Source organism: Antechinus flavipes, chromosome 3 (assembly GCF_016432865.1).
Source record: "Antechinus flavipes isolate AdamAnt ecotype Samford, QLD, Australia chromosome 3, AdamAnt_v2, whole genome shotgun sequence".
Classification (NCBI taxonomy): Eukaryota; Metazoa; Chordata; class Mammalia; order Dasyuromorphia; family Dasyuridae; genus Antechinus; species Antechinus flavipes.
Genome location: NC_067400.1, coordinates 200,378,781 through 200,402,993, shown reverse-complemented (window position 1 = coordinate 200,402,993; position 24,213 = coordinate 200,378,781). Strand labels below are relative to the sequence as shown.

Below are 24,213 nucleotides of genomic sequence, written 5' to 3'. Positions count from 1 at the left end.
TTTTTTAAAAAGTTATTTTGGGGAAAATGAATAATGAAGAAAAAAATAGAACTGAGGGTATGTGGGAAAATGATACTGTTCAATGGCATAAAGTCAGAAGAATTCAACTTTTACTTTGCTTCTATTTTCTCTGCCAAGGAGAAAGATCTTTGGAATGGAAAGGACAGAACAAAAATGACCAGTAAGGACTTGATGCACAAGATAAGTAGGGTGATAGTAAGAGAACATCTAGCAGGTCTTGTTGAGTTCAAGTCACCAGGCCTAAAGGAACTACGACATACCAGAGTACTGAAAGAATTGGCAGATGTGATTGTTCCACCATTCCACCACTGTCAGTGATCTCTGAAAGATAATGGAGAATGGAAAAAGTGCCACAGAAATGGAAAAGGGAATATGTTTTCACAGCCCTCAACAAAGGGAAGAGAATGGATTCTAGAAGCACTAGGATGGTGAGTTTGACTTCTATTCCTGGCAAAATTCTTGAGGTTATTACTAAGTGGATGGTTAGTGAAGATCTAAAAGAGGAGGCAGTGGAATAAGTTGTGCCCTGTTAACCTTATTTCTTAAGTTTATTGGTGCTTTTTCTTTTCACATCTCAAGTCATCTGATATTCTACTCAGATTCCCTCTTCTAGCAAGACACTAGTCTCTTAAATTGAGAAACATTTGACCCAAAACTAACCAACAATCACATTAAACTATCTCCATAATCTTTTGAATCTCTTCAGCTATGGGCATTTAGGCATTTTTATCATTTATTATATTTTAAAAACATTGACCATTTATCTACACTATTGGTTGTTATTTCAACATTGATATTTGTTTATTGTTCTTTCCATTTACATTTTCATAGTAATTGTAAAAAACATTGTTTTCCTACTTATATTACATCAGTCTGTATTAGCTCATGCAGATCTTTCCTTGTTACTCTGAATTTGCTATCCTTGTTATTCTTACAGTTCAATATTCATATACCATTGTTCAGTTATTCCTCAGTTGATGGTCATTCATTCTCTATCTACTTTTTGCTTCCACAAAACCTGCTGATGTAAATACTTTGATTTATATAGATCATTTGTTTTTGTCTTTAGTGTTTTTTAGGTAGGTGTCCAGATGTGGCATCTCTCAAAGTCAAAAGATATGAAGAGTACAATGACTTTTCTCACAGAATTAAAAAAAATATTTTCCAGAAGTAGTTGACTAGTTCATATCATTGAGTTACTTGACTGGTAGAGTAATTATTCATATTATTCTTGTAAAATAAGATAGAAAAGTGTTAGCTAGATCATAAAACCATTTTATTGATTCAGAGTTAATCTTAAGACTGTGGACCTAAAGGATAGGCATTAATTGGTCATTGTTGAGAATCTGATCTCCAATAAATTGCTCCCCAATTCTAGGGGTCTGAGCTCTTTAATATTTAATACTTTAATCAGTGATTTGGATAAAAGCAAAGGTGCTATGCTTAGTAAATCTAGCAAATAACCATTGAATGAATACATTGAATGAATAGGTAGGATTGGAAAAAAATCATGACAGTGTATATGATACTGAGCCAAATGTAACAAATGAGAAATATAACAGTTGACTCAAAAATTAGTTATGCAAGTACAAATTAGGCAGTTAATTGGTCAGTGGATAGAAAGCCAGACAAAGTTAGGAAGACCAGTTCAAATCTGATCTTAGATACTTACTAGCTATTTGATCTTGGGCAGGTGACTTCATCTTTATTTGTTTGCCCCAGTTTTGTCATTTGTAAAATGAGAATAACAACAGCACCTATTTCCCAGGGTTGTTGTGAGGATCAAATGAGATAATCTAGTTTTTTTGGAGGCAGTCAAGGTTAAATGATTTCCTCAGGGCCGCATAGCTAGTAAGTGTTTGAGACTGGATTTGAACTCAGGTCTTCCTAATTGTGGGTCTAGTGCTCTCCTAATTGTGGGTCTAGTGCTTTATCCATTATGCCACTTTGCTATTCCTGAGATAATATTTGTAAAATGCTTAGCAAACATGACTTCAGAAATCAGTCATGTAAGTAGAAGACAGAGATATGTTTGAATAGCAGTTTAGTGATTTTATTTTATCAATTGATTAACTTTTAATTTATTTGCTTCTAATTCAAACTTATAACTCAGATTTATTAGAGAATACTGGGTGTTTTAAAAATTGCCATTCTCTACACACCTCTCAGATTGGCTAAAATGACAGGAAAAGATAATGCTGAATGTTGGGGGAGGATGTGGGAAAATTGGGACACTGAAACATTGTTGGTGGAATTGTGAATGGATCCAACCATTCTGGAGAGCAATTTGGACCTATGCTCAAAAAGCCATCAAACTGTGCATACTCTTTGACCCAGTAGTATTTCTATTGGGCCTATATCCCAAAGAGATCTTAAAGGAGGGAAAAGGACCCACATGTGCAGACATGTTTGTGGCAGCCCTTTTGGTAGTGGCTAGAAACTGGAAACAATGGATGCCCATCAGTTGGAGAATGGCTAAGTTATGGTGTATGAATGTTATGGAATATTATTGTTCTGTAAGAAACGACCAGCAGAATGGTTTCAGAGAAGTCTGTAGAGACTTACATGAGCTGATGCTAAATGAAAGGAGCAGAACCAGGATATCATTATATACTGTAACAGTAAGACTATATGATGATCAATTCTGATGAGATGATTCAAACCAATTCCATTTGTTCAGTGTTGAAGAGAGCCATCTCCCCCCAGAGAGAGGACAGTGGGAGCTGAATGTGGACCACAATATAGCATTCTCACTCTTTTTATGTTCTTGTTTGCTTTCATATTGTTTTCTTTCCCAGTTTTTTCTTCGATCTGATTTTTCTTGTGCAGCAAGATAATGTATAAATGTTTACATATATTGGATTTAACATATATTTTAACATATTTAACATGTATTGGACTATCTGCCATCTAGGGGAGGTGGTGAGGGGAAGGAGGGGATAATTTGGAATAGAAAACTTTGCAAGGGTCAGTGTTGAAAAATTACCCATGCTTATGTTTTGTAAATGTAAAAGCATTAGTTTAAAATGAATAGATAAATAAATAAATAAATTTCCAGTGCTTTATGTATAGGAAGAATTTTCTTTATTTCCCTACTACTTAATCATTCTGTAATGGAATTAACCTATGGCGATTTCTCATTCTATAGGAGGGTTGAACCACCTATGACCACAAATATCCAATTTAAATCCACTTTTGATGTAATAATAACAGTAGAATTTCTAGTTTACTAAATATTATCTCTAATGTTTATTCCTCCAAGTGATGGAAGAATCACGATAGCCCTGGTAAAGAACCTTAGTTTCATGGGCAAATTGTGTAAGTAGGACTTTGAAGCTAGTGGGCAGTTTTTTTCAGCATATGCTTAATCTTCAAAGTAATCCTCAATAGTAACTCAAAAGAATATTTAAGAGAATAAAGCACATGATCTTCTTTTGTCTATAGTATGTTTTCTTTAAAGTGCAAATCATGATTTAAATTATTTAAATCACTGTTGAAGTAAATTATTGAATTTAAAAAACTATACTTACATAATTTATATATTTATATACATATATATAATTTATATGTATGAAATATATATATATATATAGTGTCAAGTGGTTTAGTCCTTACTCCATTGACCTTTTTCAAGTTTCATTTTCCTTAACTTCTCTACAGTCTTCTTGAAATTCTCTTTCCTTTGGCTCCCATGATATTATCTTTCTGATTTTCTTCTCTCTTGATTTTTTTTTTTTTCCTGGCTCTCCTTTCTACTCTTTAGATGAAGATGTTACATTAGATTCTTTTGTTTTTTTCATTCTTGGTTCTTTTGATACGTCTCTCATCTTCTCTGACTTCACCTATCACCTTGGTAGAGAAGCTACTTGACATAGAGCCAAAGAGTCCAAGTTAAAATCTGGGCTCTTATGCTTATCACAGGTGAGATCTTAGGTAAGTCAATTAATCTTTCTGGGCATTAAATTTTCAGTTTTTCCTTTCTTTCTTTTTTTTTGTGTGTATGTGTGTGTTACAAAGAAAGCCAGGGATTCAGACAATCCCTTTTATAAATATGCCATGTAAGTAAAACCTAAAATTTATTAAATTAACACTGTTTTTTTGTAATCTACAAAAACACATAGCTATGGACACCAGGTTACTTTGCCAACTCAACTCCCTGCTGTGACCTCTCCTTCCCTGGCCACTACTTTCTTCTCTCTGCTATCTTTCCCTTTTAAAATATTTGCATCACTAGGGATATAGATAATTCCTTGTAAATGATAAGAATTTAATTCATGTTGTTTTCTTCCTTCTTTGATGCAAGATACTTTCTGGGATAATGAAAACACCATTGTAGTCATACATCATCCATATATCCTTAAGTTTTAATCTTTAGTTTTCTTCTTTTTTCATCTATATTTCATCCTTCTAAAAAAGACTTATTTTTGTGTTGGAAATACTTCTTTTTGTAATCTTGTAAAATGACTTTGTATCTTAGCACCTTTGATTCCATTTTCATTCTGCTGTGGATATCTAAATACAGTATCCCAAGTTGATTTGCTGTTGCTGCTGCTAATAAAATATTTTAGACATATCCTGCTATTCTAATAGATCTCTGGTCTCTTGCTTCTCTCTTTATGATTTAGGCTTTTAACTTGGTAGACTGAGAGACATAACATTTTCCCAAATTTGTGGGAAGATATCAGTACTTATAAATTAGCAATAATTGGCACAATGGTAATAGATACATGTAATCAAATGTAGTAGTGAGAGTAATTAAGACAGTAAATTGTCTTTCACAGCAGAAATGTTCAATTTAATAAAATAACAGTATTCCTTAAGTAAATTGTTATCAAATGTGGCATCAAAGTATTGAAAGTATTTTAAAGTAAGTTATTTTATTTTATTTTTTAGCTTATAAAAATCTTGTTTTGTTTTTCTCCTAACCTCTGCTCTCATTGAAAAGGGAAACAAACAAACAAACCCCTATAACAAATATGTATGGTAAAGCAAAGCTAATATTTTTATGGACCATGTTCAAAATATCTTTCAATCTGCTCTATAAATCTTATCACCTTTTTGTCAGGAAGAGTTTCACCATGGGTCTTTTGGAGTTGTGGCTAGTCGTTGCTTTGATAGGTGTTCTTAAGTCTTTCACAAGTATAAAACATTTATTTTATTTTTTAATCAGACAAATATTTTTCACCTCTCAGTAATTTTTTTCCAATTACATGTAAAGGTAGGTTTTTTTTTTTTTTTAACATTTATTTTTCTAAAATCTTGACTTCCAAATTTATCTTCATTTCCCCACTCCAAGAGAGCAAGCAATCCAATATAGACTGCATGTACATAATCATGTTAAACATATTTCTATATTAATCATATAAAACATTGATTTTGAACAATACTTATTATAATTATTAAATCTCTGTTACACACAATTTGCTTTTATGTTTTTTCATTCTTTCTCCCTAGCCTCTCCCATCCCTTTTTTCTTAATAGTTCTCTCAGAAAGTACATAAAGTTTTGAAGCACCAGATTTCTTTCCCAAGAAATCTTGGCTTCTTCGATTTCTGCCAGTACATGAAATTTTTATTGGAAACAGGGAAGAAAACAGGTAGAATATGTGTTTGTACATGAAAAAAGGAACATTACTTTGGGATAGTTTGTTATTCTTAACTGGATTTAGAGTGAAATAATAATTTCTGTTCTTCAAATAGAGCTTTTCCTTGATTATTTTGAAATAATACAGTAAGAGAGATAGGTAATTTGGAAAAAAGTCTACATATGATTTGAGAGGGGTTTTCTTTTTATTTTTGGTATTACCTTGGATTCTGACATATGTGATAAAGTGAACTATGAGTTTGCTTTCAAGCAAAATAATGGTTATGTAATGAAGACATTACCAGGAAGCGTTCTCTCTTCTTTGGTTTGTTCTGTGATGGAATAGATAACGTGATTCTGAAATAAATCAAAACAGAATTGATTTTTATTTTACTATCCTTGGACCTGGGAATATGGTTTTGAAAGTGATTTTCAAAGAAATTTGTACAAGATTTTCATGCATGATAAGAAGTGAGCACTGAGAAGTCTATAAAGCAAATAGCATTTTATTCTTTTATACTTTAAAGAGCATTGGTTCTTGAGGTTTTATTTTTGATCCCTCATTATCTCTCCTCTATATCTAAGCTGTTTTCTAATCCTCCTGATTTCACTTTTGCAACATTTTGAATATACATCTTTCTCTCTGATAACTGCCACACTAATCTAGTGTAGTTCTTATTGTCACTTCCATCGATTATTGACATAACCTGCTGGTAAGTCTGCCTTCCTTAGTTCTTTCTACTACTTTAGTACATCCTCCAACCTCTGAAGTAATTTTCCTAAAACACCTATCTGAACCTGTTACCCCTTAGTAAACTCAAGTTGTTTCCTGTTGCTTCCATTTCTCATTCAGAGCCCTTCATAACTTAATCCCTCCCTACCATTGCAATCTTCTTTTTTCTTCCTCCCTAGCAGGTACTCTGATTCAGTAATACTGGCCTGCTGGCTATGCCACAAACTAGATACTCTACCATCTAGCCCTGGGCATTCTCTTTAGTTATTTTCCATGCTTGGAACATTTTCCTTCCTCTGCTATGTTTACTGTTTCCTTTAAGTTCCACCCAAAGATCCCCCTTCTCCAGGAACCCTTAATCAATTGCTCTTAATTCTGGTGCCTTCTCAGTCTTACTAATTTCCTGTTTACCTTTTATGTAGTTTGCATATTTTCTCTTCCATGAAGTTGTGAACTCTTTGAGGTCAGAGACTGTTCTCTGCCTCTTTTTTAAAATCCCCATTTCTTATTAGAGTGCCCAGCACACAATAGGTGCTTAATAAATATTACTTGATTGATGTGTATAATATAGTAATCATACCACTGTTCTTAGGGAATATACATACACACAGATCCACTTGTTGGTCAGGAGTTCATCTAATCAGAAAGCTCTAAGTCTTAATCCATCTGGCATAGAGTTAATTGTGAAAGAGTAAAGCTATTTTGTTTTGCCTAATTTCTATGGGCATTGGGACCACTTAGCCTAAGTGATTCCTTATTGGAGTGCCATCATTATAATATGATTTCAAACTAAAATCAAACAATCAAACATCAAACAATATAAAATTTCTAATTATCACAAAGTCAAGAACTGTTTTTTTTTTTTTCTTCAAGAAAATCCTATTGAAATGTAGGTAATTATATTATCAGTGGTAATTGACATAGTGCTTTAACCGTTTTACATATATTTTCTCATTTAACTTGACAGGGACCCTGTAAAAAAGGTGATTAAATACTAATTTTGCAGATGGGAATGTGAAGACTTGGAGGAATTTAATGATCTGCTCAGGATCATAACGAGGGTCTGAAGTAGTATTCAAACATCATAGGTATTGATCAACCCAAATTTACTGTTCTATTCTCTATATGATGCTTCCTCTTAGAATATTGTTGTTATTAATTTAATATTTTGGACTTTGATGTCCTTGTGAGATTCTCTCCATTTTATCCATGCCTTCTTGTCTTGTGCAATTCCTCATTCTTCCATAGGATATCTATAGAAGGAGACTAAGGGCTTTCCTTTGTGCTATCAGACATTCTTCTGTGATGTATACACTAATTCTGAAATTGTCCTTCCATTTTTTCCCCCTTCTTGTCCAAGATAAGGTATCTTATGTGATGACAGCGTATTTTAAAATCAGCCGGAGTCAGGAATTCAGGTTAAGGGAAAATCTTCAGTCTTTATTCTCAGTAGAGGTGAAGAAGGATCGGAGGTGAAGGGGAATCAGAGGTGAAGGGGGATCGCGATAGCAACGTGAGCAGCTGCTACAAAAAGCCAGCCAGCAGTCTCTCTTTCTGCTTCCTTCTCCGCCCCTCTGCCTCTACCCACCAAAATCATCATTTCCTATACAACACATTAGGACTTGCACAAAGAGTAGGCAGGGGCCATTCTTTCTCCAAGCATATATATTAATAGAGTATGGTCCAATTACTATTTAACCTCACGTGCTTGGGATCTCAGTGCATCAACTTGAGCCTCAGCCCATTACAATCTTAAATCAATTTTTTACTCATAAATCATTGCTGGGAATATCCCTTCTTATGCCCACTGTACATTTTCCCGTTGCATAATCAGTCATTTAAATTCTTAGAATCATTGGATCATGATTTAGATCTGGAAGAAATCTCTAAGGTCATCTAGTCCAGTCCTTTTGTTTTCTTGAAGAAACTGAGGCAAAAATAATTTGGCCAAGATCAAATAGGCAGTAGCAGAGTCAGGATTCAGGCCCATGGTTGGTTCTTTCATTCCAAATCAAATGCTTTTTCTACTGCACTGGGTACAATTTGTAGTTGTATAAATCATCACTAGAAAAATCTTTCTATTGAAAAGTTGGTTATTAAAGACATTGAGTAATTTTTCAGATGTGATTCAATCTGTACTCTTTTCCCCTTCCTATTTGGTTCTGGATCCAGCAGTATTTTGTCAGCATTCTTTATCTCTACGCGCCTCACTTGTTTTTTATTCAAAATGAGGGGTTTAACTAAGTGTTTTGATAAGTTATTTCGGCTCCAAGAGTATTTAGTTACTCAGTTCTGGAAGAGGTGATTTGGAGTTGATTGTGAAGAACCTCTGATAGTGGCATAAGTAACATGGACTTACTATCATAGAAAACCAAAGAAGATTTTCAAACTGGTGAACGGCAGAGTCAGAATAATGTTTTAGGAAGATTTTAATTTGTTTTTATTGCAAGTTATGGACTTTTGTTTAAATTTTGACACTTTTAGCACTTTCTTAACAGTTTGAATATTTGAATTTTTCATAAATCTTTTTTATTCTCTAAACCATTTCCCCTAAAGTTCATTCTTTTTTTTTGTTTAAAAAAAGGGACTAAAGTAAATTAATGTGTGATTGAGAAGGAAATTCATTGGCTTATACTTTAATAATAGGAACATAGATTTAGGCATAGGAAAGAACTCAGAGGATATTCATTTTAAACCTCTCACTCTACAGATAAAGAAACTGAGGCTTATAGAGGCCAAGTGATTGGTAGAATCATAAATGGAATTTGAATTCAGATCTTCTAAATCCGACACCAGTACTCTTTCCTAGTATACCATGCTGTAAGTTGTAATTATTATTATTATTATTTTTATTTTGCTGAGGCAGTTGTGGTTAAGTGACTTGATCACTTGCTCAAGGTCACACAGCCAGGAAGTGTTAAATGTCTGAGGCCTGATTGAACTCAGGTCCTTCTGACTTCAGCGCTGGTGCTCTATCCGCTGCGCTACCTAGCTGCCCCTATTACATTATTTTTAAAACAGGGTAGGATGTAGGATTATTTCTTTGCTATGAGTTAAATATTAGCAGTGAAAAGATAGTTTCTTAAAAAACAGGTACTTTTGCACATGATAACCTTATGTGCCACAGAAATTCAGAAGTCATTCAAGTTAAGACCCAAAGAAGTTGTTAAAGAATCAATGGCATAGTGACTGTGCTCTTATGAACATCTTGCAATGGAAAATTACTTTACCAGTATAGTACGTGCTGCAACTTGCTATGATTATAGTTTGCCTATAATAATTTAGCATATGAACAGACAGATGGGTTTTCTCTGAACTCAATATTCTTAAGTAAGTCCAAACCTTTTTTTGGTATATGAAATGAAGGAAAATAAAGAAAATCTCTAAGCAACCAAGTTATTGAAGATAGCAAGTTGCTTTTTTATTGCACTTATAAATGAAAACCTTTTACCCTACCCAATTTGTATATCATACAAATTTGATGTAATTTAGGAGATTATCTAAAGAAATCTAAAGGAGGGCCTCTAAGTGGTTGGCTAGACCCCTTGTGGAAAACTTTTTTGAAAGGACATGGACAGAAGTCACACAGGATGAAAAGTGAGTTATGATTTGTACTCCTTTACAGACTACCCACATCAACCAAAAGGGGACAGATTCCCTAAAATATTGAGATATGAATCAGCTACATTATTTTATATAGCCTTGAATCTTGGGAAAAGAAAAGAGGATAAATGATTTCTTAGTTTTTAAGGTAACAACTTGTAATTATTGCTTTAATCGGCTATACAGACTGACTTTTTGAACCTTTTCATCTTGGAAAATTTACCAAACTATCAATAGAAGGATAGACATAAGGATTGGATCTGTTATAATTTAAGACTTAGTGAACAACAAAATGAAGATATTCCCCTTAACAGTGCTGGTGGAGCAAGTTCTAGCCTATTTGTAATTATAGATTTTTAATACATATCTAGTTCTAGCCTATTTGTAATTATAGATTTTTATACACACACACACATGCGCGCGCGCGCACACACACACACACACAAACAATTGTGCTTGGTGTAAGGAGAGGTTAAATGACTCACCTCAGATCATATAGCCAGTGTCTATCAGAAGTAGACATGATCCCAGTATCCCAGGCCTGGAGGCTGACTCTTATATCTTCTATCAATCGAAATTAATCATACAGTTTCAGACTTAAACAATTATAATACCATCTCAGCTTTTGAGAACTTTTGAAAATTATTATCCCATACAGTAGAATGTAATGAATTGGTATACTGGTTGAAGAAGAACGTCTTATACTTATAGCATGTGAGAAAAGATAAAAGTTGCAGTGACTTCTTTCAGTAAAGGCAGAGGAATTCCCTTTGTGAGAAGGTAAGAAAAAAAAGTTGATCATTACATGTCAAATGATTACTATCAAGAGATTACTTCTCTAGAAGTGAGAAATAAGAAGTAAACTCAGCTGGATACAGTTTAGTTAGAAATCTCTCAGATGGATCAGGCTTTTTGACTTTTGTTATTTTTCTTTGTGAATTCTGGTGCATTCTTTGTGTTGGTTCTAGATTAGCACAAGTCACAATTTTAGATCTACAGAGTTAGCTGTGATCAAACGAAACTGTCATATTACTGATACATTGGGAAAGAGATACAGGTCATGGGTAACTTTATCATTCCAAAACTGTTCATTCTCAGTCTTTCAGTTATTCCCTTCTCTCTGTAATATTGATTGATTTCATCTAAATTAAACAGTCTCTTTCCCTTATCTGACTCCTTGGAATAACCATTCACTTTAGTAATTCACTGTAGTCCCTGGTCTATAGGAACATCTGAGGAGAATCTAGGGCAAGATGTTAGCTGAATAAATCTAATCTTCTCCCTCTTCTTCCTGAAGTATTCTGACATTGCTCACAGTTATGCAATGACTATCATCCATGTGTAAGGCATAAAAAATGACAACTATGAAAGACTACAAAAGTACTAGAAAACTTATCTAAAGCAATTGAGAATGGAAAAAAGGATAACAAAAAAAGCATATCTGTTGACTTCTATAAAGGAAGATAACATTAGACAACAAAATTAATGGTAGATACTATTGAGAGTGCCTATGCTAAAAGCAACAAAGTATGCTTTTGTGAGAAACCATAAGCAGTTATGTTACCATAGTGGAAGAAAATTCATAAGTTTGGAACTGGAAGTATTCCAGAGGAGGGGAACAGGTGAACTTTTAAAACCAGTTGAGACTAAGTAGAACTGGACAGAACTAGTTGTGTAGTTAAAAAGAAAAAAAAAAAAAACAAAAAGTTTCTAAGACATTGAATCTTAAGACTTGCAAATTAAAACAAACGAGAGTTCAGTCATCATCATCATAATAATTGTTGAAATTCATATAGTACTTTCAAGATTGAGAAGCACTTTATAAAATGTTAACTCATTTGAACTTTGTAACAACCCTATCATGGTTTTAATATCTACATTTTATAGATTAGGAAACTGAGGCTCAAAATGAAATGTCCTGCTTAGAATCATATAGGCAGTAAGTCTAAGGGAGGAGTTGAACCAGGTACTCGACCCCAAGTCAAGCGCTTCATCCAGTGTTCCCATTCCTTCAAAATGGTAAAGATGATTAAAGAGTAGAAATTGTCACTGCTGGAGGGGATAGACAATGGGGCATACTAATATTCTGTTGGTGAGTCAGGGGGATAAGACTTAAGGGGAACTAACTTTGTTTTAAAATCGAAAGCAACAATAAAAATTTAAAATAAAACAATTGGGTTTGACTTATTAATTGACCAATGATTGTTTGAGGAAAGGAATCCATGGTCACTTCTGTGCTATATGATCAGACAGTGATGTCCAGCTGAAATGGAAATATCTTTCTCTTGAATTAAAGAACTGCTAAAAAAAAAAAATCATAAAATTCCAATTCTGGCAGGGATCTGAGCAGATCAGTTGGTCCAATATCCTTATCGATAACTTAGTTATCTTCAGTTTCCTTAGTGAGCCTCAGTTTCCTCAATTGTATTTCCAAAAGTTAAGGAATTAGCTTGAGTTTTTTGCTTGGTGCTCTTTCCATTGTGTTGGTAATAATACCTCATATGCCTAGAGAGTGCTTAGTAGATTTTAGTTGATCAACTAGTAGTATATGATATACTTAAAAATTGTGAGTGTCTTTCATTCTATTCACAATGAGAAGGAGAAGAGAGAAAAAAGAAAAGATTTGAAGTAATTAAATCATTTTGCCCAATAAGAATCTTGTGTTGATAAGTGTTTTATTGCTTGGTTTTTATAGAGAGGGAGTGTTTATTCTTTTTTTTTTTTTTTTTTTTTTGTTAGTTGTTTGGCATGTTTTGAGAAATATGAAAGGTACTGGAACAAGAAAATGTTTTTATTTAGTTATGACTCATGGCAACATCTGTATTTACCAAATACCAGCTTACTGAATCTGAATTAAATGAAAGCACAGTTTTTGACTTTATTTTTTGACATATAAATCATCTTGAATAAAATGTTTAAACTTGAATCACAGGAGGTTTTTAGAAGGGATCTTCTACCTAGTTGAACTCTGTGTTTGTAGAACTCATCATTATGGACCCCAAGAGAGTAGTGCTGCATAAAACTTCATAAAATTTCCAGTATCCCTACAAATTAGGGATGGGTGAATTTAGAGGAGATTGATTGTTCATTATGAAAATTCCATCCTACATCCAAGAAAGCCTAACTTTACAAGAAGAGGCATATACAGAAATAATAGTAGATATTAAACTACTACATCAGGAAGTAGTCAGATAAAATTCCTTTTATCTGATCAAAATCTTTTATTTTCATATCCTTTGCCTTTTGATCCCAAACCTCCTCTCTGTTTTTGCTTAAGTTATCACTTCTCTCTTTTCTATCTTCTTGGTATTCTCGAATTCTTTGCTCTTTTGACCCTTTTTGATTACAACTTTGGTTACAACTTTTTTCTCCCCAACCTGAGATTATTCTGACCATATTCAGTGTTGCTGAATTGATCTGGTGGAAATCACCAGGTCATGCTGAACTAGATCTCTATTATATAAATTAATGTTCCCTGATATCAGCCTGTTTCTTCTTCTCAGTGTCTTTTGCACATTCTTCAGTTAGGATAAGCCTAGTAGGCATCAGTGTCTGCAAAGTCTCCTAGGGGAAGAGGAGACTTTTTTTTTCTGGGCCTTCTTCTCTTTTCCCTCCATGCTTACCTTATGATTCCATTAGCTCCCATATAGGCTTGGCCACAATGAGATTTTCTTCTTTTCATGTAAAGAATACATCGTTTTGAAGAAAATAAAACACTAAATATAGGAAGTTATGAATTAGGTACTGATTTGACCAAACACAGCTGTGTGACCTTAGGAAAGACAATTATTATTTCTGTTTTTAATATTCTCATTACAGCCTATGTCAGAAAAAAAGAGATGCTTTTTTTCAAAGCATTTTTGTTTGTATTATAAATTGCTTTTATTAAGGAAAAAAAAAGATGCCATTTGGCAAACAGTGAAAACTTCACTAAGGAATTCAAATAGCTCACTAGAAATCTCAACTAATGACAATGTTAATAACAGCCAGAAGACTTATGAAACTTAGAATTTCATGTGATCAGTCAGAAATTTTGAAGTTGAAAAAGTTCATTAATAGCACAAAAGAAAAATCTAGTTTTTTTTTTTTTTTAAACTATAGGAAAACATTGTCAGAATGATTTACAGAAGGGGCCAAAAAATATTTCATTTGCTTTCTTAAATTCAAGTATTAGTAAATTTCTGCCTTTTTTACTTCCCTATTTCCAGTTGAAAAGAAAAGCAACGTCATGTTCTGGAAAAATAATGATAAAGAAAGGGAAGAGCTATCTTTTGGGCTTTGGAGGATATTTCTCACTGATGAAGGCCAGAGTTCATATCCAGCCTCAGACACTTACTGGCTTTGTGATCCGAAGCAAATTAGTTAAACTCTGTTTGCTTCAGTTTCTTCAGTGTAAACTGCAGTGGTTGTGAGGATCAAATGAGATAATTTTAAAGAGTTTAGCACTTTGCCTAGCACATAGTATGTGCTTAATAGATCCCTGGTCCCTTATCTTTCTCCTCCTTTTTTTTGGTGCTGTTAATATTATTATTATTATTATTTTTTGGTAATCATGTGATCAGTCAGAAATTTTGAAGTTGAAAAAATTCATTAATAGCCTCTTAAATGAGTTTTAAGCCATATTAATTGAATACTTCACCTGAATTCTACCACTTCTTGAATATTCTAAGTCAGAGGATATTACTTTTTTTTTTTTTTTTTTTTTTTTAAACAACAATGAAAGGGAAGATCTTGGAGCTTTTTAAAAAGCTCTTTGGAAAAAGAAAAAATTAGAATAACCTTGTTCTTGGATTATTTCTTTTATGAAAAGAATCTTCTTGACTTCTCAGACCTGTAGAAGGGGAAGGAATTTATGACCAAAGAAGAACTAGAGGTTCACTATTGACTACAAAATAGAAAATTTTGATTATATCAAATTGAAAAGTTTTTGTACAAAGAAAACTAATGCAGACAAGATTAGAAGGGAAACAATAAACTGGGAAAACATTTTTACAGTCAAAGGTGTTCTGATAAAGGCCTCATTTCCAAAATATATAGAGAATTGACTTTAATTTATAAGAAATCAAACCATTCTCCAATTGATAAATGGTCAAAGGATATGAACAGATAATTTTTGGATGATGAAATTGTGAAACTATTTCCACTCATATGAAAGAGTATTCCAAATCACTATTGATCCGAGAAATGCAAATTAAGACAACTCTGAGATACCACTACACACTTGTTAGATTGGCTTAGATGACAGGAAAAAATAATGATGAATGTTGGAGGGGATGCAGGAAAACTGGGACACTGATGCATTGTTGGTGGAATTGTGAACAAATCCAACCATTCTGGAGAGCAATCTGGAATTATGCCCCAAAAGTTATCAAACTGTGCATACCCTTTGATCCAGCAGATCAAAGATATTGGGTTTATACCCCAAAGAGATACTAAAGAAGGGAAAGGGACCTGTATGTGCCAAAATGTTTGTGACAGCCCTGTTTGTAGTGGCTAGAAGCTGGAAAATGAATGGATGCCCATCAATTGGAGAATGGTTAAGTAAATTGTGGTATATGAATGTTATGGAATATTATTGTTCTGTAAGAAATGACCAGCAGGATGAATACAGAGAGGATTGGCGAGACTTACATGAACTGATGTTAAGTGAAATGAGCAGATGATACTATATGAGGATGTATTCTGATGGAAGTGGATTTCTTTGACAAAGAGAAGATCTAACTCAGTTCCTTTCTTTTTTTTTTTAATTTTATTTTATTTAATAATAACTTTATATTGACAGAATCCATGCCAGGGTAATTTTTTACAACATTATCCCTTGCACTAGCTTATGTTTTGATTTTTTCCCTCCCTCCCTCCACCCCCTCCCCAATATGGCAAGCAGTCCTATATATGGATCTAACTCAGTTTCAATTGATTAAGGATGGACAGAAGCTGCTACACCCAAAGAAAGAACACTGGGAAATGAATGTAAACTGCTTGCATTTTTGTATTTCTTCCCAGATTATTTTTACCTTCTGAATCCAATTCTTCCTGTGCAACAAGAGAACTGTTTGGTTCTGCACACATATATTGTATCTAGGATACACTGCGCCATATTTAACTTGTATAGGACTGCTTGCCATCTGGGGGAGGGGGTGAAGGGAGGGAGGAAAAAAGTCAGAACAGAAGTGAGTACAAAGGGATAATGTTGTAAAAAAATTACCCAGGCATGGACTCTGTCAATAAAAACTTATTAAAAAAAAAAAGAAAAAAAAAGAATCTTCTTGGATTCAAGCAGATTTTCTCTTTAATATAGGCTTGCAAATTTCCTTTCATTCTCTAATTTTAATAGATTTACCTTTTATATGACTTAGGGAAAATGGAACATCATAATTCTCTTATGATTGCAAAAAGATTTCCAAGATTAAAGAAAAACCTAGTAGAAGTCTTAATGCTCATCAAGTTAATGTATGCATTGTAGTGTGAATACTTATAATTTGTCTTTAATGTCATGTATGTCAGATGAGTATGTTTTCATGGTCAGTAAATATGAATTTATGGTGGAAGCATTTGAACTGTTCTTTTTCTGAAAACTTCTCACTTATGATTGCAAAATTAATTGATTTTGAAACTCTGTAGAATTGTTGGATTATTATTCTTTACTCTAAAAGAAATTATCAGAGTAAATTTGAACCTTGACTGACCTATTTGAAGCTGTGATGGAATCTGAGTTGGAAAAATTTTTTAAATTTTCTAAGCATTTGCTACATATTGGTCAATGTTCTTTTGCAGTAATATGGAGAATTGTCCTGTTAATAATAGGTCAAGTATTCTCATTTTTTATGGGACGTATTTTGAGGAGGATTGATTTGAGGTAATAGTAATTTCATTAACATTTATTTATGAATGTTGACCAGAATAGGAAATGAAATAGTACAAATGTTAAATAATACATTTCTCATAAGAATATACAATGTTCAGAAGTAATTTTTCCACATACAAGCATATTTTTATTTAGTGGTTTGAAGTTCCTTGGACTTTTCCTTCCTCAATTATATCTTCTCTTTTCCTTTTGTTTTATACAAGATTTCTATTTTTTATGTATGAGTGTATAAAACATCAACCAATGATTTAATTAGTCAAATAATTATTTTATTCATACATTACTTTCATTTCTCTAATAGTTCTCACAATTTAGAAGCACAAAATGATTTGTATTCAGGAAAAAACATACAAGATAAAAAGGAAGAAAAAAAATGAAGATTCAAGAGGATTTTCAACCAGTAAAGAAGGAAAAAATAAATTAGAGATAAAAATTGGAATTTGGGTCATGAAAGATATATACAATCCATGGCAACATGTTAAAGAATAATACTTTATATAAAGAATCCATTCTATAGTTTGGCTTTCACCATTTGTCACAATTGCTTTCCCATATGCCACAATACAGAGGCAATTGTTAGCTAGAATATTTGGAGAAAAATTTGCAGGTGTTAGCTCAATATAGAATCAGTCTTAAAAATATTGCTTAACCATATTGACTTGAAAATAGACTGTATAGTCTCCCTGTTCCTTGAATCCTAATTCAAGTAAAACCTAAGTTTGTAGTCATGTTTTTAGTGTTCCTTTAAGGCACAAAAAGGTTATTATTCGACAGTTGGGAAGAATACTTTATAAAAGTGACAATGAAGGAAAACATTATTGATTAAAGACATTTGCTTTTTTTTTTTTTTTTTTTTTTTTTTTTTTGGTAATCTTTGCCAATTTGATGAGTGTGAGATAGAAGCCCTATGTAAGTTTTTAAAAATTAAAAATAAAATCCACTATCCTGTTGATAAAATTATTTCTGAAATATATTTGAACAACCTATAGTGGGTCTAGAGCAGATAGGCTAAGAAAATGAAGTGGAAACTAATTAGAAACTATGCTATGGTAGGATCTGTTGAATAAACAGGGATTGGTTAGTCTTAAGAAAAGGAGACTTGGGAGTTGGGAATAGAGGAAAGTTTCCTAATACTGAGGATTTTTAAAAATCTCTTCTTTAATGCCAGTGGCTCCTCCCCTTTCAAAATATATTCCAACTGTTAACTATCAATGACTAGCATCTCAGTTCCATTTAATCAGTGAACATCAATTAACCTTTACAAAGGGATATTTACTTTAAATTTCTATCTTTAGTAAAGACATCTTTGTTTGAATACCATGACCTTTTTCTTTAGGAAGAGAGGGTTCAGACCTAACACATTTTCTTCATAGAACTGATCTTACCAAATTCACATCCAAACACTTGGCTATTGGACTTGAATGCTTAGCTGTTACTGGGTAACATCACTCATTGATACTGAACTGTATAATATAATGTATATTATATAAATTAATTACATATAATTATATGATATGTAATTGTATATTTTAATATAATTATGTTATATAACACAATCCAGTCTAATAGACTGGACTCCTAAGCCTTTTATTACTTTTCTCTTGAACCTTTGAAACTTCTGGAATCACATCCTCTTATATTCTTCATTTACACTGAAAGAACAAACATTTAGGTGGAAGTGAGGTCTAAAAATAGAGGCCTGTATTCTTGGAGCCATACTATACCCAAAGCATTCTTTCACAGGACTTCATTAATTGAGAAGGAATCACACCAAGAGAAGTACCTACACATGAACATAGCCAGAAAGAAGTTTTCTAAATTACCATGTGGTTAGCAAACCATAATCAGTTGCAGAATATCTCAAAATCTCTTCAGGGTCCTCCACTGCATATCATCCCAACTCTCTTGGAAACATACTTTCTCTAACCTCTTCCTTGTGGTATGAGATACATGAAAAGCCTGAGAGAGTTCTTGGTTAATTAATAATCATTTTTATTAATTAGGCTAACATAAATTGATGGTCAATGGTTTTTCTTTATAACCAAAGACAAAAGATCAGAGGTATTATCAATTGTTTAAATACCTTTGGAAAATGAGTATCTCTAACAGCCAATTGTCAACCCTGATTTATGGACAATCAATGAGGAGGTAGGCCAGAAGTCTTAAGCTCCTCCAGCTCTTCCAGTTGAGTTCTTGACTTGATCTTGAAACTCTGCAGTATTCCTGGACAAAAGACTTCATCTCTACCCAGAGATCTTAAATTGAACTGTGGTGGAATTTACCTGGACATAAGCCTGATGCTTTTTAGGGCTAGAATGCACCTAAATTAGATTCTCTTTACATATTAAACAGAAGTAAGTTCTAGTTGGGTGGAATCCTGATTAGCATTGACAAAAATGTTTTGAAGATTTAGTCGAATTAGTGGACACTGAGATTAGTCCACTAATTGGAATTGAGATTCCAATCTTAATAATTGATTATTAATAATCATTTCTCTTAGATGGGGAAGTTAAGCAACAGAACAGGTTCATAAAGATTAGTCTTCTTGGCTAGTCCTTGGTTAAAAGGGTGTTGCTTGAATGAAGGAATGAATGGGTATTTGGTATATCAAAGATTTAATCCAGTTTGGCTAGTTCCTGATATTTAGCATGCTGTTAAACTATACTCTCATTACCTCTCCCTTTTCTCTTTCTCTGTGTGGCTCAGAAAATGCCAACTAATGCTAATCTTAGTCTAAGTATAACAAAGGAAGGCAGCTATACTGCTCTAATTAAAGAAAATATTCCTAATTCAGAGACAATTACTTTTCTGTTAGCCAGTGTTTTGGATTATCTGCTCTATTGCTTTGCCTCCATTCACACATCTAATAGAGATCTGGCTGCAGTCCTTTTACCTCTGCCTTATTATTTTGAAATAAAATTTATGATGGCTTTCAGGAGATCAGAACAGTGTCATTTTGTGTTTGTAACATGGAAACCAGGTTGTTCTTAAAGTACTCTTAAAGACTGCTTATTATCTGGATTTGGAAATAGGAATGATGAAGTGTGAGAATTGAGGGTAAGAGATTCCCTCTGGTGGATTTCTCAGATCCCTTGCAAAGAAAGAATTCTCAAACCTTCAGGTTTGTCTGTGGCAAAAGGGGATTTGTTTACACTAAGAAGATAGCTTGTTAAGAAGACGGCTTTCTTAATGGGCATGGTCTTGTTTAGGAATTAGCAAAGGTGTGTTTACACTGAGAAAAAAAATCTTCATCAGTGGGCCAAGTCTAGAAAGGGAAATAGCTACTGATTAGGAATTAATAAAGGTGGCTTAATTCCTAATCAGAAGCTAATTTGCTAGGCTAAGCAGTAGGCTAAGAAGACAGCTTTTAAAAAAAAAATATTATTATAGCTTTTTTATTGACAAAATATCTGCGTGGATAATTTTTCAACATTGATCCTTGCAAACACTTCTGTTCCAACTTTTTCCCTTCTTCCCTCCACCCCCTCCCCTAGATGGCAGGCAGTCCCATACATGTTAAACATGTTAAAGTATATGTTAAATACAATATACGTGTGTATGTGTGTGTGTACATATGTATATGTACACACACACACACACACACACACACACACACACACAGTTATCTTGTTGTACAAGAAAAATCGGATTTAGAAAGAAGGTAAAAATAACCTGGTGAGAAAAACAAAAATGCAAGCAAACAACAACAGAAAGAATGCAAATGTTATGTTGTGCTCCACACTCATTTCCCAGTGTTCTTTCACTGGGTGTAGCTAGTTCTGTTCATACTGATCAATTGAAACCGATTTGGATCTTCTCATTGCCGAAGATAGCCACTTCCATTAGAATTGATCCTCATATAATATGTTGTTGAAGTGTATCTATTGGTCCTCTTGCTCATTTCACTTAGCATTAGTTCATGTAAGTCTCTCCATGCCTCTCTGTATTCATCCTGCTGGTCATTTCTTACAGAACAATAATATTCCTTAACATTCATATACCATAATTTACTCAGCCATTCTCCAATTGATGGGCATCCATTCAATTTCCAGTTCCTAGCCACTACAAAAAGGCTGCCACAAACATTTTTGCACATACAGGTCCCTTTCCCCTCTTTAATATCTCTTTGGGATATAAGCTCAGTAGTAACACTTCTGGATCAAAGGATATGTACAGTTTGTTAACTTTTTGAGTATGGTTCCAAATTGCTCTCCAGAATTGTTGGATCTGTTCACAACTACCAGTTTTCCCACATCCCCTCCAGCATTTGTCATTATCTTTTTCTGTCATCTTAGCCAATCTGACAGGTGTCTACACAACTGTGTATCTCAGAGTTGAGAAGACAGCTTTCTTAATGGTCAAAACTCCAGAATTTTTGGATCTGTTCACAACTACCAGTTTTCCCACATCCCCTCCAGCATTTGTCATTATCTTTTTCTGTCATCTTAGCCAATCTGACAGGTGTCTACACAACTGTGTATCTCAGAGTTGAGAAGACAGCTTTCTTAATGGTCAAAACTCCTGATTAAGAATTTGGCAAAGATTTGGACTTTTATTAGCGTTCTGAGGTTTTATCAGATTTGCCCAGGCCTCCTGAACTGGGAGTAGTTGGAGGGACTAATCTCCAATTCAATAGAGGATGGTGATTATGCCCCTGGCCAAGATCTCCAATTAAAGAAATTACTTATCTGGGGAAGGGTGTTATCTGGAAAAGGTGTGCCCCTCCCAGGGTTTGAGAGTCAGGAATTTCCCCCAAAGGGAGACATAGTTTACTTCAGGGCCCCCAAAAGGTTAAAGGGTATACAATTTACATCAGGAACACTGGCTCAAAATAATGGAATGTCCAGTTTTGAAATTTGAAATGATCTTTTGTCTGTGCCCTTTATGAGCTGTGGTATTTGTTCTTTCTTTGATAACAAAACTCCAGTCTGTATTTTTTCCATGTTTGCCAAATGTAGACCTCTTTTTAAAAATTTTTTTTATTTTATAATAACTTTTTATTGACAGACCCCTTGCCAGGATAATTTTTTAGAACATTATCCCTTGCACTCACTTCTGTTCCGATTTTTCCCCTCCCTCCTTCTACCCCCTCCCCCAGATGGCAAGCAGTCCTTTATATATTAAATAGGTTACAGTATATCCTAGATACAATATATGTGTACAGAACCGAACAATTCTCTTGTTGCACAGGGAGAATTGGATTCACAAGGTAAAAATAACCCGGGAAGAAAAACAAAAATGCAAGCAATTTACATTCATTTCCCAGTGTTCTTTCTTTGGATGTAGCTGCTTCTGTCCATCATTTATCAATTGAAACTGAGTTTGGTCTCTTTGTCAATGAAATCCACTTCCATCAGAATACATCCTCATACAATATCGTTATTGAAGTGTATAATGATCTCCTGGTTCTGCTCATTTCACTTAGCATCAGTTCATGTAAGTCTCTCCAAGTCTCTCTATATTCATCCTGCTGGTCATTTCTTATAGAACAATAATATTCCATAACATTCATATGCCACAATTTACCCAGCCATTCTCCAATTGATGGGCATCCATTCAATTTCCAGTTTCTAGCCACTACAAACAGGGCTGCCACAAACATTTTGGCACATATAGGTCCCTTTCCCTTTGTAGACCTCTTTTCATGTCTGTCCAGACCTTGCTTTCCTCCCAATCTTTGCTCTCCTTTCTCTTTTGTGTTAGACTCCTAATAACCAAACTATCAACAGTAATATAACAATATACTTCAATGATTTTGATTCATCAAAGCACCAGATATCTTTCTTATCATTCATTTTGGTTATGTACTAAACCAAATGTAACTAAATGTCAAGCTTTGTAAGCATCTTACAAGGTTATCTTTAAATGTGTAGTTTTTCATAGCATTCCAAAGCATATCAGTTGTTTGGATCATTCCTAATTAATAACAGCAAATGTAAAATATTCTGGTTACATTTTTTATTGGTTAGATTTTTAAAAGTAGTGTCAAATGACACTTTATTGAATATATGCAACCAGTGATAAAATGAGATTAAAAATAAATTTGGCCATTGAAAGTACATTTGCTTGTCTGCCACAAGATCTAATAAGTCACTTCAGGAAACACTCAAATGTTTGTGCCTTTTACGAGAGGGTTTCAGCAAAGCCATAGCCTTAATATTTTTAAGCTTTGTGTATTTCCTTACCTAATTTAAGGAAAGACTGTCTGAACAGGGTACATTTGTCTTTTACTCATAAAAACAGGGATAGGGGCAGCTAGGTGGCTCTGAAGTCAGGAGGATCTGAGTTCAAATTTGACCTCAGACATTTAATACTTCTAGCTGTCTGACCCTGGGCAAGTCACTTAACCCCATTTGCCTCAGCAAAAATAAAAACAAAAATGAAAACAAAACAGGGATATATATTTCTTGTACATCCTTTCATCCTCCACAGTGACCAGCATTGAACTTTGCCCATATTAGGCACTCAGTAAACAGGTTTGTTTTAATTAAGTTCATTTTCATCTATTTGAATCTATTTAAAATATTTTTTTAAAAGGTCTGAGGACTTGATGTGGCTAATGTGGCGCCAAATGTTATTTAGGCACTAGATGATGCTAGGCACCAAATGTTGGGGTTTAGTCATGTGAAGAATTCACAATGGCCATTCTCTGACAAAAGTAGGTTTGTTTAGGGAATGAGGTTACAGACAAAATAAGACATACAGAAGATACCAGTTCCCTAGGGGAACTTGCCATTTCCCAGGAGAAAGATCACTCTATGAGGTTGGGGCATGCTCTTAGCTGGCAGGCTAAATTATGAAAAGTACTTACCCCCCTAAAAGAGTTAGCTGTAAGGAGCAGTGGGGTCAGGAGAAGAGAGATACCATAAGCCATGGTGGTTAGGAGACACCATGGGGAAGGATAAGGAGACAGGCATAGGGGGATAGGTAATGGGAAAGACATCTTAAGATAGAAAACTGTAGTGAATTGTCTCAAAGAAGGGCAAGGGCCATAAGGAAATTTTAGCCTCAGGGACTTGGCCATAATTTGGATTTTTGACTGGATTACCTCTACTGAGAATAGGATCATAGAATTAAGCTGATCTCTATCAGAGCCTTCTTTTTGCCTGCCCTACGGAACAATTTTATCTATGCTTCAGTTTTTCTTTTCCCACCACACTCATCATTCAGGACCTCTTCACACTCATTTTAGATCTCAGAGGGTTAAGCAGCTTTTCAGCACGCATACCAGACTCGCAGACATTTGCCCCTCTGGCTTCTTTCCTTGACCATTCCATTATATTTCAGTAGACAAGATGGCTTCTGAAATATTTTTCATATCAGCCTGGCCTGAGTTAGAAATCTAATTAAGTTCCTTGCCTTAGTGATTGTGGTGCTGGTGTTTGAGAAGAGGTGTGAGAATTAGAGC

At 34.0% G+C, this 24,213-nt stretch overlaps 1 protein-coding gene across 5 annotated transcripts in view; it reads left to right on the top strand.

Moving 5' to 3' along the window:
• Positions 1–24,213, top strand: part of CDKL5 (cyclin dependent kinase like 5) — a 278,542-nt gene that overhangs the window by 45,386 nt on the left and 208,943 nt on the right. For 2 of the 5 annotated variants that reach the window (XM_051984414.1, XM_051984419.1), the window contains exon 2: positions 139–449. The exons of 2 other annotated variants lie outside the window; for them this stretch is intronic. The gene's annotated coding sequence lies outside the window, so the exon portion shown is untranslated. Of the gene's footprint in view, positions 1–34; positions 450–24,213 lie in introns of those variants that run through there. One more of the 5 variants, XM_051984415.1, reaches the window with a different exon arrangement.